Consider the following 18,702-nt stretch of genomic DNA (forward strand, 5'->3'; position numbering starts at 1 on the left):
TTTTTTTAACAGCATCTTTCATAGAAAAAAAGTTTTATGTTTTGGTAAAGTTCAATTTATCCATTTATTTCTTGTAGAGTATGCTTTTAATGTCACGTCTCATAACTCTTTGCCTTACCCAAGTCACAGATATCTTCTGTTATATTTTCCTCTAAAGGTTTTGTAGTTTTGCTTTTTACATCTAGATCTATAGTCTATGTTGAGTTCATTTTTGCATTAAGTGTGAGGTGTTGATCAAAGATCTATTTTTTTTGCATGTGGATGTCCAATTCTTTCAACATCATTTGTTGGAAAGAATATCTTTCTCCTATGAATTGCCTTTGCACCTTTCCAAAAATCAGTTGAACACATTTTTCTGGGTCTATGTCTGGACTCTCTATTCTCCTTCATTCATCTACTTATGTTGATTCCTTTGGCAATCCCATAGTGTACTGATTATTGTGATTTTTATAGTTAAATTTTAAAACTGGTATGACTCCTCTAATTTTGTTTGCTTTTAAATTATTTTGGCCATTCTAGGTCCCTTGACTGTCCACAAAAAGTTTAGAATTTGGTTGAGAGATTATTTTTGGATGGCTTTAAAGTATTAATTCAATGTATTTTATAGATCTAAGTCTACTGGGGCTGTCTATTTCATCTTGATGAATTTGGTAGTTTCAATGAATTGGTTTGTTTCATCTAAGTACTCAAATATATGTTTGTAGAATTGTTTGTAGGGTTTCTTTATTAGTCCATTAATATCTGCAGGGTCTGTAGTATTCTCTTTTATTCATTCCTAACATTGGTAATTTATTTCCTCTCAGTTTTCTTTACCAGTTTTGCCAGAGGCTGATCAAATGCACTGATGTTTTCAAAGAACCAGTATATTTTGGTTTCATTGATTTTTTTCATATTGCTTTTCTGATCTCAAGTCAATTTACTAGTACTCTTCTGTTAATCATTTCCTTGTTGAAAACAAATACAATAACATTGTTCTATTTTGGGGAGATTTTTGCTCATTATTTTTAGATTTCTTAAAGCAGAAGCTTAAAGTGTTGACTTGAGACCTTTCTTCTTTCCGAATAAAAGTAATTAATTCTAATGTAAGTAAATTAATTATAAATTTACCACTAAGTACTATTTTATTTCTACTTCACTAATTTTGATATGTTGTGTTTTATTTTCATTCAGTTTCAGATATTTTCTAATTTTCTTCAAAACTTCCTTTTTTATTAATGGATTATTAAAGAATGTGTTGTTTAATTGCCAATTTGTAAAAGATTTTTCTGTTGTCTTTCTGTTATTCATTTACAGTCAAATTATATTGTGATTAGATGCATACTTTGTCTAAGTTTGATTTTTTAAAATCGGTGAAGGTTTGTTTTATAACTCAAGATATAGTTTATCTTGGTAAATATTTCATGTGTACTTGAGAATTGTGCTATTCTTGGGTGGACTATTCTATAAAGGTCCATTTGACTTAGGTTTTTTAGATGACATTGTTCATTTCTTCCAAATCCTTGTCAGTCTATCAGCAAGTTCTATCTATTGTTGAGAGAAGTGTTGAAATATTTAACTGTAATTGTGGGTTTGTCTATTTTCCCTTTCAGTTCTGTCAGCACGTGCTTTATATATTTTAAAGCTCTGTTAGATGCATACGCATTTAGTATTGTTATATCACCTTGGTGAATTTACCTTACATCATTAAATAATATTTGTCTTTATTCGTGATAATTTTCTTTGCTCTGGAGTGTAGTTTACTTGATATTAATATAGCCACCCAGCTTTTCTTTTTTCTTTTTTTGTGTACAAGTTGTAACTTTTTTGTTCCTTAAAACCTTTTTTGTTTCTTTTAAGCTACCTATATCATTATACTCGAAGTGTTTCTTAGAGACAGCATATAAGATCATGACATTTAATTCATTTTTACAATCACTGCATTTAATTGGCGTGTTAGAGCATTTACACTAGTTGCAATTATTGACGTATTTGGAAACAGATGATGTACCACTTTATTATTTGATTCCTGTTTGTTCCTGCTGGTTTTTGACCCTTTGTTTCGTTTGTCTGCCTTCTTTTGTGTTACATGAACCTTTTTCTGGTATCCCATTTTAAGTCATATATATGGTTTTCACTATATCTCTTTGTGTAGTTATTTTGTAGTGGTTGCTGTAAAAATACTTAATTTTTCAGTATATTTTGAGTCCATAATATACCACTTCAAGTAGAATATAAAACTATTGCTACCGTATAGGTCTTTTTTCCATCCCTCTTTGTGTTAGTGTTGTCTTATAAATTCTATATAAATATATTTAAAATTTCATTGGACAATATTTGACAAATATTTCAAAAAAAATTTGCTATCAACTGTTGAAGCTATTCTAAAATCTCAAGAGGAGAAGAATAGTCTATGATATTTACGCAGATATTTATAATTTCTGTTGCTCTTCCTTCATCATCAATGGTCCAAATTTCTTTCTGGTGCTGTTTTGCTTTTGTCTAAAGAATTTCCTTTAGCAATTTTTTTTTTTTTTTTTTTTTTTTTTTTTTTTTTTTTTTTTGAGACAGAGTTTCACTCCTGTTGCCCAGGCTGGAGTGCAACAGGGCAATCTTGGCTCACTGCAACCTCCGCCTTCCAGGCTCAAGCAATTCTGCCTTAGCCTCCCAAGTAGCTGGGATTACGGGCATGCGCCACCATACCCAGCTAATTTTTTGTAGTTTTAGTACAGCCAGGGCTTCTCCATATTGTCAGGCTGGTCTCGAACTCCTGACCTCAGGTGATCCACCTGCCTCGGCCTCCCAAAGTGCTGGGATTACACGCATGAGCCACCGCATCCGGCCTAGCAATTCTTTTAGAGCACATGCTAGCAACAAATTCTCTTGCTTTTTCTTCATGTGAGAATGTTTATACCTTACCTTAATTCCTGAAGGATATTGTCTCTGTATATCAAATTGTGAGCTGACAGTTATTTTTTTTCACATTAAAAATATTGTTCCACTTCATTTTGGCTTCCAGAGTTTCTGCTGAGAAATGCATAGTCACTACAATTGTTCCCTTATGAATAATACACTTTCCTCCTCTGCCCCTTTGGGTGCATTCCATATCTTCCTTTGTTTTTAATTTTCTGGAGTTTGATAGATATATCTTGGCATAAAGTTTTGAGATTTATCCCATTTGGGGTTCACTAAGCTTCCAGGTTTATGAATTTTTTGGCCAAACTTGGGAAGTTAGCAATTATTAATAAAAACACTTTTTCTGCCTCACATTCTTCTGTTTTTCATAACATAAACAGGTCTTTTAGTGTTATCTCTGAGACTGTGTTCAGTTTTTGAAATTTTTTTCTTTCTCTGTTGTTCAACTTGGATACTTTCTACTCATCTAAAAGTTTACTGTTTTCTTCTATTATTTCATTGTGTTATTGCATCATTCTAGTCAGTTTTTATTTTCTTGCATTTTTCTGTTCTAAATTTTATATTTGGTTCTTTGTTGTATTTTCTATTTCTTTGCAAAATATTTAATATCTTTATCATCCCCAAAATATTTGTCTCTTGGAACATTTTTGCCATCAGTATTTTAATCTTTTTTTCATATAATTTCCACATCTGTGTCATCTTGGTGTTGACATTTGTTGGATTGCCTTTTTCTGTGCAAGTTGAATTTTTCTGATTCTTCATATGCTGCATAATATTGGATTTTATCCTAATATTAAGAGACTTTGGATGTTGTTTAAATCCTGTTGAAAATAGGTATTCTTGTTTTAGTGGGGAACTGATCTAGTGAGTTTGATTCTTGTTTTAGTGGGGAACTGTTCTAGTGAGTTTGGATCACGGTTTCTGCCATCTTTTTCTAGGTTGTAGTTTCAGTGTTACCTCTACTGTCAAAGGCTTTTCATTGCTATTTGGATTTGACTTTTTCATGAGCCACTCACTCATTATTCAGTTGGGAGCTCGCTGGTGTCTATTTCTTAGTTCAGTTCTTAAAGTCTTTGGTACTGTATTAGTCCATTTTCACACTGCTGTAAAGAATTACCTGAGACTGGGTAATTTATAAAGAAAAAATGTTTAATTGACTCTCAGTTCTGCATGGCTGTGGAGACCTCAGGAAACTTACAATCATGGCAGAAAGTGAAGGGGAAGCAAGCGTCTACTTCACAAGGCAGCAGGAGAGAGAGAGAGAGTGCAGAGGGGAAGTGTCACACTTTTAAACCATCAGATCTCATGAGGACTCACTCACTCTCACGAAAACAGAGTGGGGGAAGCCCCCATAATCCATTCACCTCCCAATTCGAGATGATATTTGGGTGGGGACACAGAGCCAAACCACATCAGATACTTTGAAAAGAACCATACCCACACAAGTTCAGCTCAGGGGTGAGCGCCGTAGATTATGAACAAAATTATGGAGGCATTTTCTGGAGCTCCTACCTGTCCATGATCTTCCTTACACTTTTTTAAATTTCCTGGTTCACCTCTTTTTAGTCCTGTAGCCAGAGAGCTGGGCTTATTTCCCTCACTTGGCTGTGCACTACCATGAATATCCCCATGTATGGGGCCAAGTCGTATGAGGACAGAGGAAATAGGAGCAAATTTTTGCCCTATCCTCTTGGAAACGCGGCTTCTTCAGTTAGAAAATTTCCTTCCCTTAGATCTTTAGGCCCCTTGTTGCTGCTGCTGTCACTACCATAATATTCCTTTCCTGCTCCTTGAGCCTGAACTAAAAGGACTTCTGGATCTCTGACTCCATCGATGCCCGCTTCTTGGGTTTGCTGCTACGTTGAGTCCAGGCTGTGGATACCAGAGGGAAAAATGCTAAACTTACTGATGAGTCTGTGGCACTTTAATATCTTTCCCCCAATCTGCCTGTTACTTTTTACTTTCCAGAGTTTTCTAATAGCTGATCCATACATTATGCTTAGGTTTTACATCTCTATTCAGTGGGAGAGGAAAGATGTTGTGAACTCATTTCATACCACCCAGAATTGAAATTATCTGGCTAAGTTTAAGGCATGGCATTATCCTTATAATGAATATAACAGATTCTAGAGTAGGAATAGTTAAAAATTTATTTATTAAAGACAGAGTAGCTTAAGGGTCTTACCTTACAGATTTCCCCCAACTTGCAAAATAAGTATTATCCCCTTTTATGAGGGCTTATATATTAAATTCCTCCAACAGCACACAACTGGTAGCATAAGCAGGATTTGAACTCAGTTTTGCTAGCTCTAAGGTCCATTATTCTTCCAGTACCATGTGCTGATTTCAGATAATAATCTTATTATCTGCGAGCATAAAGCTTATGATTTCCTTTCTTGGATAATGGTGATTGATGGCAGCCCTTAAATGCTGGAATTGGATCATCAAGTCCCAATACAATTTTGTTTAATAAAACAATAACAACCTAAGACAATTCATTGCTTTCTAAGCCATTGTTCTTTCCCAGTGATTTGTGAAGGGGATGGCCACCTTCTACGGCTTGCAGCCCTTTCCTTTGGCAACACATCTGCCTTAGAAGCCTGACCCCTCACTCCAATTTTGCAGGTGACTATGTTGGAAAAGAGACGGAGTTGAGGCTACTCATGTTAAATGCAGTAACATAGTTAAGGAAAAGCAATCCATTCTGTACTCATGAGAATGAAGGACGCACAGCTAGCAGCTGAGATCCACAGAGGAATCAAGTGATGACTGTCACGCTACTCCTGAATGAAAAAAATCTGCCCAATAACTGGTTGGAGCCAAAGGGTCTGATATATATTGGTCATTTTTAGAATAAAAAACGTTAACTCACCCAGGCATCTTTGTGTCCCATTTGGTGATGACTTTGCGTCTGTTTGTTTGTTTGTTGAGATGGAGTCTCACTCACTCTGTCACCTGGGCTGGAGTGCAGTGGTGCGATCTCAGCTCACTACAACCTCCACCTCCTAGGTTCAAGAGAGTCTCCTACCTCAGTTTCCCAAGTAGCTGGGATTACAGGTGTGCGCCATCACCCCCAACTAATTTTTGTATTTTTACTAGAGACGGGGTTTCACCATGTTGGCCAGACTGGTCTCAAACTCCTGACCTCAAGTGATCCACCTGCCTTGGCCTCCCAAAGTGCTGGGATTTATAGCTGTGAGCCACTGCACCCAGCCTCCTTTACATGTGATGTCAAGAAAGTCCTAATGTATTCAGACTATAGAGAAAAGGGTGAGTAAGATGATTAAGAGTATAAGATGGAAAGTGTTAACATTCTTGCGAAAGATACTAGGGCTCTGAAATCTCTGTTAATAATTTAAAAAATCAAAGTGCAAGGTATGGAGCACTAAAACAGAAGTCAGGAGACCATATCAATTAGAATTCTTTCAGTGAGTAGCATCAGAAACCATCTCAAATTGGGTTAAAGAGAAGAACAAAAAGGTACTGACCTAACAAAATATATTGGCTATGGTTCTTCAAATTCTAGGAAGTAACTAGCTTCAGGTGTGGCTTGATCAAGCACACAGTAACATTAGGAATCTTGTCCTCTGCATACTTTCCTCTGTGTTGGCTTTTTCCTCAACATGGTTCCCTATGCATGATGGCAATGATGGTTACCAGTAGCTCCTGGTTTTCATGCTAGCTAAGTAGTGATCCTACCAAAAAGATGACACCTCTTTCTCAATAATCCCAGAATAAGCTGTAAGTCTGATTCTTATTGCCTATTATTGACCCTACTTTAATTATATGCCTATTTTAACCATCTCTGTGGTCATGAAGATTCATTTCTCTCCCTGGACATGCCTGGATCATTTGGCTATTTCTGTACCTCCCTGGGAGAGACCAGCTTAACCTAAATTACAAGGGCTGAGAGGAAAGAGGAGGTGTCATCCAAAGGAAAATTAAGGTCTTATTGCCAACTAAATGGAGAGGGGAAGGGATTCTAGTTAGTGACTAGTTAGGAAAAGAAAACAATGAAACAAAAAAAAGAAAGAAAAAATAAAAATGTCTGCTGCATCTGCTGTCCAATACCAGCTCTGCTACTTACTAGTTCTGTGACCTTAAATAAATCCTTTCTTTCTCTGATCTTTGGCTTCTTCACGTACCAAAGAGAAGGATGTGAACAGTAGGTTTAAGATCCTTTCCAGCTCTAAATATTCTTTGATTATGGATCATGTACACACAGATGCTCCTCAAATCCCATATCACAAACACCATCTTTACATCTAGAGCTTAAAGGAGGTAGTTTTAGAAAAAATGCGAGGGAAGGCTTCTTCCTAGAATTTATTGTTTGAAGAACATGGGCTCTGAAGCTGACAGCTCAGGCTTTAGTGCCAGATTTCCAACATGTACTGCACTGTTTCATACAAATTGTGGTGCTTGATATGAACAACAGGTTTCATAACAATACCTCCCTTCGAGAGTTGTGATGGAGAGTATGGCAGACAGAATTCTAAGATGGTCCCATGATTGCCACTGCCAGGCATCCTTGCCCCGTATGAGCCTTCCAAATTTCTTTAGGTTACTTGGTAGACTTCCTTGAGTGAGGAGAAACCTGTAATTTGCTTCTAGCCCATGGAAAATGGCAAAGATGATGGGATAGTCACTCCTGTGTTTGTATTACATTATATAATGCCTCATCTTAGCCTGTGACTTGCTTCTAGCCAATAGAAAATGGAAAAGATGATGGGATAATCACTCCTGTGTTTGTATTACATTATCTAAGGCTCCATCTTAGCCCATTGGAGCAAAGGATCCTCCCTATCATCTTGAAGAATTAAGCTGTCATGTTATGAGAGGCGGGCACCAATCACAAGGACTTGAGCCTGCAAATAAAATCCTGGTCCTTCAACTATAAGGAAATGAATTCTACCAAGTCACTGAAAGGAATTGGAAGGTGAATGTTTCCCCAGTGTCTTAGCCTGTTTTCTATTGCTTATAACAGAATACCTGATACTGGGAAATTTATGAGAAATAAACTTTATTTCTTATGGTTCTGGAGGCTGAGAAGTCCAAGGTCAAAGGGGACATCTGAAGACAGCCTTCTTGCTGGTGGGAGCTCCAAGCAGAGTCATGGTGGCACAGGCCATCACAAGGTGTCACAGGGCATCACAAGGTGGCACAGGGCATCACGAGGTGGAACAGGGCATCACAAGGTAACACAGGGCATCACGAGGTGGCACAAGATGTCCCATGGTGAGTAGCTGAGCATGCTAGCTCAGGTCTGTCTTCCTCTTCTTATAAAGCCACCAGTCTCACTCCCATGATAACCCATTAATCCATCAACCCACTAATCCATTAATTCATGAATGGGTCAATCCATTCTTGGAGGCAGAGGCTCTCATGACCCAATCACCTCTTAAGGGCACCACCTTTCAATCCTGCCACATTGGGGATCAAGTTTCAACACGAGTTTTGGAGGGGACACACATTTAAACCATAGCACCCTGTCAGTCCTCCAAATCGGAATGCAGCCTGGCTAATACCTTGAGTGTGGCCTTATGAAACCTTGAAGAGGAAAACCAGCTAAGCTCTGCCTGGAACTCTAACCCATGGAAAATGAGAGGTAGTACATGTTTGCTATTTTAAGATGCTAAGTTTGTGGGGATATGTTATGCAGTAGTAGAAAATTAATACAAAGGGTTAATTAGATAATGCATGCAAAATGAATAACTTAGCAAGGTGCCTGGCTAAGTGTTCAATATTAGCTATTGTTCTTATTATAATGACAGAGTTTGGCATTGCAGATAAAAGACAACACAAGACTATAAATCTCTCTATAACCTTCAGACATGGCTTTCTGGGCTGGACAGACCATCTTTGCAGACATCTATACAGCCAAATGATGACCAAGCTGATGAGCCATTTACTTGAAATACAATTTATTATCATCTAGTTTCAGTGGAAACTAGATTATAGTATAATGGAAACTGATCCAGAGTATTAGTATTGGAAAGGCACTAAGCTTATACAATAAGAAAGGAGTTTGGGTGAGGAAGAACAGGTGTTTTTAACAACTTGTTTTTAAAAAATCTAAAATTGGGTTCATCTAGGCTCTGAAAGCTAAGAGAAAAGAAAATAACATTTATTGAGCACCTGCCAGATGGTCTCAAGTGCATTATTGTCTTTAATGTGAATAGTTTACAGGGAAGGAATTATCCTCTTTATTTTGCAAGTGAAGAGGATGAGCTCAAAGGTAGGTAACACACTCAGGGTCACCCAGGTCTAATCCACAGCTCTTGCTGACTTTTATAACTGGGAGAGTCCTAGGAATCTACCATAATGGGGCTGTAATATTTGTATTGAAAGGAATCTAGCCATGAAAAAGGAAAATGAGAATGAATGAATAGGAATAAGAGCTAAAAAACCTTGATGTGGAAACTTTGACATTTGTCTCAACTCAGACCAATAATAGGTTTTCAAGAAAATAAACTTTAAAGGAGACAACAGTGAGATATATCCACTTCTGAAGCCTCTAGTGGAAGCACATACCTTTCATTTTTAAAGAGTGAACATTCATCATTTTCCTGGGAGCCTCTATATTGATTTTTTTCTTCCAAATTTTTTAAATTGACCACTGAAAATTGAAATGCCAGAGGGTGTCTTTCTTTCTTTCTCTAATCTTGTATTAGAATGTTTTTACTCTAGCTTGTTCCAAACAGGACTTGAAGCAGTTATCAAAGATATATGCAATAGTTCAGAAATTATAAATAATTAAGAAGATGCAAATAAAAAATCCAAACTACAAACAATAGAGTGAGGGAAGCAAGATTTGTTACACAAAATCTATGCCACGGGGTCCTGAACACTTGCTCTTGGTCAGCTGCAGATTTTCCTCTGTACTTCCTGATGTCCAACAGGAAAAGAAAAAGACAGTAAATTGCAGGGAAAGAAATACTTTTTTTTTTCAATCTTTATAAATTCCTAGCTGGAATGAATTCCTATAACAAAAGACAAATTAACAAGAGAAAAACAAACAGAAGTGTATTAACGTGTATTTCACATAGACATGGGAGATACCCAAGGAAGGAGGATCCTTTAGAGAGATGTCTTTGAATTCTAGCTTAAATAGCATCTTCAACAAAGAACAGTAAGTTTTTTTTCCACTTGAAAAAAAAAATCTTGTATTAAAATATTAAACTTGTTCAGAATATTGGAAAAAGTTGCCTATTTCATATGTTCTCATTTGTTTGTGTCCGAAGCGTCTTGTCATTCCAGGCCACTCTAATTCTTGGGTATTAATAAACAGTTTGAGGTATAACAAGTCCTCTAGATCAGATAAATAAAACTGAAGATAGTCAGAATTCCCAAAAGGCAGGCACAGCATAGTTAGGCAGGGCCACCGAGGAAGCAGCAGAGCTGGTCAGGATGCAGAGGGAGGGGTACTCCGAGCAAGCACCTTTCCTGTGCTGCCTGACACAGGCCCTCCATTATCTTCTCCATTATCTTCTCGTTCAGTGCACATTCACCTCCTGCTGGGCCTGTTCCAGAAATCAAAGCACACCAAGGGGAGAAGCAGGCAGAGATCTCCATTTCAATGGGCTGACAACCCACCAAGATGCCCGTGGTCCCACCCCTCAGAGAACCGTAAGTTTTTAGAGAAGTGGCAAGACAAAGAAAGAGAACATTGAGTCTCTACAGGAAGGTTAAGTAGATGACACATATAGGCTAGTTCGCAAAGCTTGTTAATGTAGATTGCTCTGGTACCATCTCCAGGCCAATAAGGGTCATAGGTATCTTCAGTGATTTACCTTTGTTCTCCCTGGTTGAGAAGGGGAGTGGGACAATTTGTCTTCGTAAGTCTGTGCTATGCTTTTGGTCAAATAGAAGGAAGGGCAGAGAGCTTTTCTGCATTTGCCTTTTCTTAGTTGCTTTCACGTCAACAATCCTTCCTGTTTGGAGATGGTGTATGTTGATCTCCAACATACCCATTAGTTACGTAGCCATTTACAAAAACAAACAACACTGGCAACTACCATTTATTGAGCACAAACTAAATACAGGCCTCTACATATATTATCTCATCTCATCTTCACAACAGCCCTGGAAGCTAGACAATATCTTACAAGTTTGCAGATGAAAGAGAGGCCTATGTTTGCAGAGCTATCACGTGGTAAGGATGGAATTCATTCCCAGGTCCGATTCTTCCAAGACGTGCCCCCTTTCCCGTTGCACTTTGTGGCAGGCATCTTCTGTCAGCTGCTCTGGAGAAGCACTGCTTTTTCTCATACTAAAATCCAAGAATTTCTCCAAGGGCTCCTCAGAGGGAGGGCCCTGTGTAAGATAATGGCTTTGCAAGAGCCTTAGAGCAAACGCAAAAACAAATTAAAGGGTGATTTCTCAGCCACCCTTATGGTTCTCTGACGGATGGGACCACGGGCATCTTGGTGGGCTGTCAGCCCATTGAAATGGAGATCTCTGCCTGCTTCTCTCCTTGGTGTGCTTTGGTTGCTGGAACAGGCCCAGAGGGCAGTGAATGTGTGCTGAACGAGTAGATAATGGAGCGCACAAACATGTGTCAGGCAGCACAGGCACGGTGGCTCACGCCTGTAATCCCAGCACTTTGGGAGGCCGAGGTGGGTGGATCACAAGGTCAGGAGTTCAAGACCAGCCTGGCCAAGATGGTGAAAGCCCATTTCTCCTAAAAATACAAAAAAAAATTAGTCAGGTGTGGTGGTGGGTGCCTATAATCCCAGCTACTTGGGAGGCTGAGGCAGAGAATTGCTTGAACCTGGGAGGCAGAGATTACAGTGAGCCGAGATCACGCCACTGCACTCCAGCCTGGGTGACAGAGTGAGATTCCGTCTCGAAGGAAAAAAAAAAATTAAAAGGATGATTTCTCACTTGGCTCCTACATACAGGTGGGTAGCATCATGCCAAGGTGAAGTTTGGCAAGAAGGCATCCTACAGGGGGATAAACATGACCTGATGGGACATTACTATTTTTCTTTTAAACATGCCAGTGTAAAACCATTCAAACAGAGACTTCTAGTCTATAGCACTGGGAGGCCTTAGCAATTGGAGTCCACGTTCTACCGCTGGCATCTGACTAATGAACTCCTAAGAGGTCAGCCCTGCTTTGGTTAACACCTGCAGGGAGGTAATGAGCTGCAGGTTGGACTGAAGTAATTACCCACATTAGAGACAGAGGGAGGCTGAGCGGGACCCATGTCAGCCAGACAAGGAGCTGTGAAGAACGAGGACTAACAAAGCGGGTGGTGGCAGGGAGGTGGTAGTGAGATGTGTTTGGGAGGCTGAATTTCTATCAAGCACATTTTTAATTAGGACTGAAACAGCTAAAAAAAATAACCAACACAAAACACAAAACTTCATGTACAGTACTCCCTAAGTACCAGACACAGTGATGTATAGTCACAATCTTGCCTTGATCCTAGATCCTGGTACTTTTTAATCATGTATTTATGAAATGCCTACCATGCATGCAGGACTAGGTTCTGGGATATAGTGTGAGTCCTGCCATCGTGGACTCTTCCCTTTCTGGGGCGTCTGGGCTCTGCCTCTCACTTGAGCTGTGGAAAGCGAATCTCAGGAAGGGAGAAGGGAAAGTCACTTTGCCCCAATGGATGAAGATTATGGTGCCGAGCTTGTGTGCTGTGTAATTGACATCCATGAGCCTATTCCCTTGAAATTCTGAGGATGAGAGATTACCCTGCTGGTGGGTAACTAAGGCCGGAACTAAAATTCAGTTCTCTCTGACTGTAAACCCAATTTATTCCACAGTAGCTGTCTGCTTCTTGACTTTTTGAAAACTGTAAACTAAAAATCCTAAACCCCCCCAACCAACTGAACAGACCCTGCTTTTGGTCAGGGGGCCCCCAGAAAAACCTTAAAAACTGAATTCGCAGTCATGACCAGAAGATTGGTTGGATATGCCTCATTATACCCCCTTTTTTTGGAATTTAAGCACAACTGAGATCATAAGACTGACAGAATAGACTCTTTGTGGTAATAAGATACCAGATTATAAACAAGACCTAAGACCATGAGAGGCAAGCGTTAAGTCATGCCCTACAAACCATAAAATCTTGTTAAATGTTTTGTTTTTTCTTAAATCTAGTATAATGTGGCTTACTTTTTGACCTGACTCTGTTATACCATCACATGATAGACAGCAGGCCTCCTTATCTTAATTTAAGCATTCCTTTGCACTGACTTTAAGTCTTTAGACAAAGCTGAACTCTTTCAACCATTTGCAAATTAAAGAATCTCTGAATCCACCTATAACCTGTAAGCCTCTGCTTCAAGATATCCTGCCTTTCAGTCCAAACCAACTTATACTTTCTCTATATTGATTTATGTCTTTGCCTGCAACTCCTGCCTCCTGAAAATGTATAAAACTAAACCATAACCTGACCATCTTGGGCACAGTTTTTCAAGGCTTCTTAGGTTTGTGTTTTCTCTGGGTTACAGTTACTCATATTGACTCAAAATAAACGTCTTTAAAATATTTTAGAGTTTGGTTTTTCTGTTAACAAAATGAAGCACCTGACCTTTGTTATACATACGCAATGTATCGCTGGTATAGCAGTGGTTACTTTTGCAGCTACCTTGCCTCTTTGAATCCCCAGTGAGAAGTGGAGATTGAGACAGCAACCTTGACGTCAACATATAACAGAAGCTCCAGAAGCAATGTTGCCACACTGCTCAAGGCAAATGCAAGCCTCTGAAGTCTGTATTGGAGGCAAATTTTCTCGTGTTGTTTGCACAACTAAAAGAAGACACCGAGGAGAAGCACAAGGCAACAGATGGGTGAAGGGGCAGCCTACAGCCCCACTGTGGAGAGCTCAGAAAACAAAACAGCAGACAGAGCTCAAAAAGACCCTTATCCCTGAAAGACAGCCCCACTCAGCCCCAGCCATTTCAAAGCCTCCTAGTGCCATTGAACGTGGTGAGGTTCCCAGGGGTACCATGTTCTGAGGAATATTAATAAGTTAGGATTACCTGGGCATAACATTAATCATATCAAGGTTCAATATTAGTAAAACAGGATTCGTATAGGGAAAAATTTTATTTTTCCTGCAATGTTTCCCCCTACTCACCAGCATTCTGTTAGGTATTTGACATCATTTCAAGGAAAATGGCAGAGAATGGGCATGCATTGACATACCTTTATTTTACTTTCATTCCTTTGGGCATTTCTATTGCTCCAACTAATTGCTTAAAAATACCTGTGCTATTTCCATTCATTCTTCAGATGAGTATGTAGCCCACAGATACAAAACAATAGAGGTTAACAAGACATCTTCAAAGCTGAGTGCTGAAGATAGCGGTGGTGCTTTAAACTTTTGGAGCATCAAAGGAGAGCTTACCTGTGATCTCTTTTTTACATGGGTTGCCATAGTGATGACAGGGCTTGGCTTGAGAGGAAACTGGATAATAATAAGGCTACCATTTTCAAAGAATTTACTGTGTGCTAGACACTGTGCTTTTGCCCTGAATCCTCAGAGAGATTTCACCGTCTGCCTTTTACAGATGAGGAAGCAGAGGCACAGGGGGTTGAGTATCTTGCACAAAGTCTTCCATCTAGAGAATGGCACAAACCAGGATTCAAATCCAGGCATTCTGACTCCAGAGTTGTCTCTAAAGCATCAATATTAGCTGCCTGGAAAAAGTGGTGAAATATGGAGATGTTTATAATATGTATATTTTTTGAGATGGAATCTCCCTCTGTTGTCCATACTGGAGTGCAGTGGCGTGATCTTGGCTCACTGCAACCTCCACCTACTGAGTTCAAGCGATTCTCCTGCCTCACCCTCCCGAGTGGCTGGGGCTACAGGCATGTACCACCACCCCCAGCTGATTTTTGTATTTCAGTAGACGCAGGGTTTCACTATGTTGATCAGGCTGGTCTCGAACTCCTGACCTTGTAATCTGCCCACCTTGGCCACCCAAAGTGCTGGGATTATAAGTGTGAGCCACTGAGCCTGGCTGACGGTTATGATATTAATGCATATTTGTCTTTCTGACTTCCATGGCAGGATAAATATTCAATGAGACTGTCCCTACATTTGGAGGCAAAGGCAGTCTCTTATAAAGTTACCTTGGAACCATGAAGGGGCAGCTGTGACTGAGGATGGCTCCACATACATACAACATCCTGCATCATGAAGAAAAGCTGGATTCTTCTCTGTTTCTGAAGGCAGAAATTCAGCAGGGCAGAAACTGGTTGGGCACAGAGGACAGTTGATGGAAGGATGAAGAAAGAATAAATGTTTTAGTTTCATGAATAACACATGTAAACATCCAACAACTATATGTAGAGGTTCACATGCATCACCTTTTTCTACAACTCAATGTCTGATTATTCAGGATGTACTCAAAGGTAATACTGTACTATATGACACAACCATTCTACTCCTAGGTATTTACCTAAGCAAAATAAAGGTTGAGGAATAAAAGTAAAATTCTAAGCTCACCAACCACCTGAATGGACCCCATCTTGGCCAAGGGGACTCTAGAGAAACCGTAAAAACTGAGTACCTGGATGTGATGGGATAGGAGGTTGAACATGCATTGTTGCACTTTCTCCCTTGTTAACACCATTAGGCTTTCTTTCCTAAGGGCTAAGCAGACACCAGCTCTTTTAAAAGACTTGCTGGACTCTACTCGCTTTTTGTGGTTTTGACACAACAACCGACCAGCATTCCCTCCTGATAAGAGACCACAGACCATGGACTCGTTCTGGCTGGTTTACAGAGGCTGCACATAGGATGACTCTGTGTCCTCCATTTTACCTTTTGATGTTTAAAGCCTAATTTTAATGCATGTAAATGTTAAGTCTCCACCCCAGTGTGAAAATGGGATGTATGTAGCATGCATATTTGCTTACTACGCATGTGCACCCCCCCTTTGTAAATATTCATAGCTCCTCCTATAACCTGTTGAATATGTGTGGCTAGCCAACTTGTTCAGCATAAATTCCTGTCCCATCTTTCCTTCCTCAACATGCCTGCTTTTGGTTTCTATCCAAGGCTACATTTCCCAGCCTATGGAATAGCCACGAGGTCAGGAGATCGAGATCATCCTGGCCAACATGGTGAAATCCCATCTCTACTAAAAATACAAAAATTAGCTGGGTATGGTGGCACATGCCTGTAGTTCCAGCTACTCGGGAGGCTGAGGCAGGAGAATTGCTTGAACCCAGGAGGTGGAGCTTGCAGTGAGCCGAGATTGTGCCACTGCACTCTAGCATGGTGACAGAGCAAGACTCCATCTCAAAAAAAAAAAACAACAAAAAATAGAAATAAAGTTCTCCTCTCCAATAAACCTTGTGATTCTTCAGTTGACAAGATCTATATCTATATAAAGACTTTTACATGCATTTCTATAGCAGCTTTATTTGTAATAGCCTCAGACTGAAAATAACCCAAATATCCATCAACAAGTGACTGGATTAACACATTGTGTATCTATTATCCATCCAATGGAATGCTGTACAGCAATAAAAGGAATGAACTGTTGATACCCATAACAACATGCATAAATCTCAAAAGAATCATGCAGAGTGAAAGAAGCCAGAAAGAAAAGAGCACATATTTTAGGAATCTATTGATACAAAATTCTACAAAATGCAAATTAACCTATAATGATGGAAAGCCAACCTACAATTTGCTCAGGGATGGGAGACAGGGAAGGTGGGGAGAATTATAAAGGGGCAAGAGGAAACTTTTTGAACTGATGCATATGTTCATTACCTGGATTATGGTGATGGCTTCACAAGTATATTTGCACGTCAAAACCTTTTTATTTTATTTTATTTTATTTTATTTTATTATTATACTTTAGGTTTTATGGTACATGTGCGCAGTGTGCAGGTAAGTTACATATGTATACATGTGCCATGCTGGTGCGCTGCACCCACTAACTCATCATCTAGCATTAGGTATATCTCCCAGTGCTATCCCTCCCCCCTCCCCCCACCCCACAACAGTCCCCAGAGTGTGATGTTCCCCTTCCTGTGTCCATGTGTTCTCACTGTTCAATTCCCACCTATGAGTGAGAATATGCGGTGTTTGGTTTTTTGTCCTTGTGATAGTTTACTGAGAATGATGATTTCCAATTTCATCCATGTCCCTACAAAGGACATGAACTCATCATTTTTTATGGCTGCACAGTATTCCATGGTGTATATGTGCCACATTTTCTTAATCCAGTCTATCATTGTTGGACATTTGGGTTGGTTCCAAGTCTTTGCTATTGTGAATAATGCCGCAATAAACATACGTGTGCATGTGTCTTTATAGCAGCATGATTTATAGTCCTTTGGGTATATACCCAGGAAACCTTTTATTATTATTATTATTATTATACTTTAAGTTTTAGGGTACGTGTGCACAATGTGCAGGTTAGTTACATATGTATACATGTGCCATGCTGGTGTGCTGCACCCATTAACTCGTCATTTAGCATTAGGTATATCTCCTAATGCTATCCCTCCCCCCTCCCCCCACCCCACAACAGTCCCCAGAGTGTGATGTTCTGCTTCCTGTGTCCATGTGTTCTCATTGTTCAATTCCCACCTATGAGTGAGAACATGCGGTGTTTGGTTTTTTGTCCTTGTGATAGTTTACTGAGAATGATGATTTCCAGTTTCATGCATGTCCCTACAAAGGACATGAACTCATCATTTTTTATGGCTGCATAGTATTCCATGGTATATATGTGCCACATTTTCTTAATCCAGTCTATCATTGTTGGACATTTGGATTGGTTCCAAGTCTTTGCTATTGTGAATAGTGTCGCCGTAAACATACGTGTGCATGTGTCTTTATAGCAGCATGATTTATAGTCCTTTAGGTATATGTCCAGTAATGGGATGGCTGGGTCAAATGGTATTTCTAGTTCAAGATCCCTGAGGAATTGCCATACTGACTTCCACAATGGTTGAACTAGTTTACAGTCCCACCAACAGTGTAAAAGTGTTCCTATTTCTCCACATCCTCTCCAGCATCTGTTGTTTCCTGACTTTTTAATGATTGCCATTCTAATTGGTGTGAGATGATATCTTATTGTGGTTTTGATTTGCATTTCTCTGATGGCCATTGACGGTGAGCATTTTTTCATGTGTTTTTTGGCTGCATAAATGTCTTCTTTTGAGAAGTGTCTGTTCATGTCCTTCGCCCACTTTTTGATGGGGTTGTTTGTTTTTTTCTTGTAAATTTGTTGGAGTTCATTGTAGATTCTGGATATTAGCCCTTTGTCAGATGAGTAGGTTGCGAAAATTTTCTCCCATTCTGTAGGTTGCCTGTTCACTCTGATGGTAGTTTCTTTTGCTGTGCAGAAGCTCTTTAGTTTAATTAGATCCCATTTGTCAATTTTGGCTTTTGTTGCCATTGCTTTTGGTGTTTTAGACATGAAGTCCTTGCCCATGCCTATGTCCTGAATGGTATTGCCTAGGTTTTCTTCTAGGGTTTTTATGGTTTTAGGTCTAACGTTTAAGTCTTTAATCCATCTTGAATTAATTTTTGTATAAGGTGTAAGGAAGGGATCCAGTTTCAGCTTTCTGCATATGGCTAGCCAGTTTTCCCAGCACCATGTCAAAACTTTTTATATTGTGTACTTTAAACAATGTAGTTTATTGTGTGTCCATTATACCTCCATAAGCTGTCTAAAAAAGAAAGAGCAAATGAACATTTTGTTAGAGGAAACCTGCTTGTCAAGGCAAGGAGTTGTGAAACCCCACATTACAATGGCAGAGTGAGCCCAGGAGGTGGAGGTTGCAGTGAGCAACCTGGGTTCATTAATTCAGAA

The sequence above is a fragment of the Pongo abelii genome, chromosome 18 (genome assembly GCF_028885655.2).
Source record: "Pongo abelii isolate AG06213 chromosome 18, NHGRI_mPonAbe1-v2.0_pri, whole genome shotgun sequence".
NCBI classification, from domain to species: Eukaryota; Metazoa; Chordata; class Mammalia; order Primates; family Hominidae; genus Pongo; species Pongo abelii.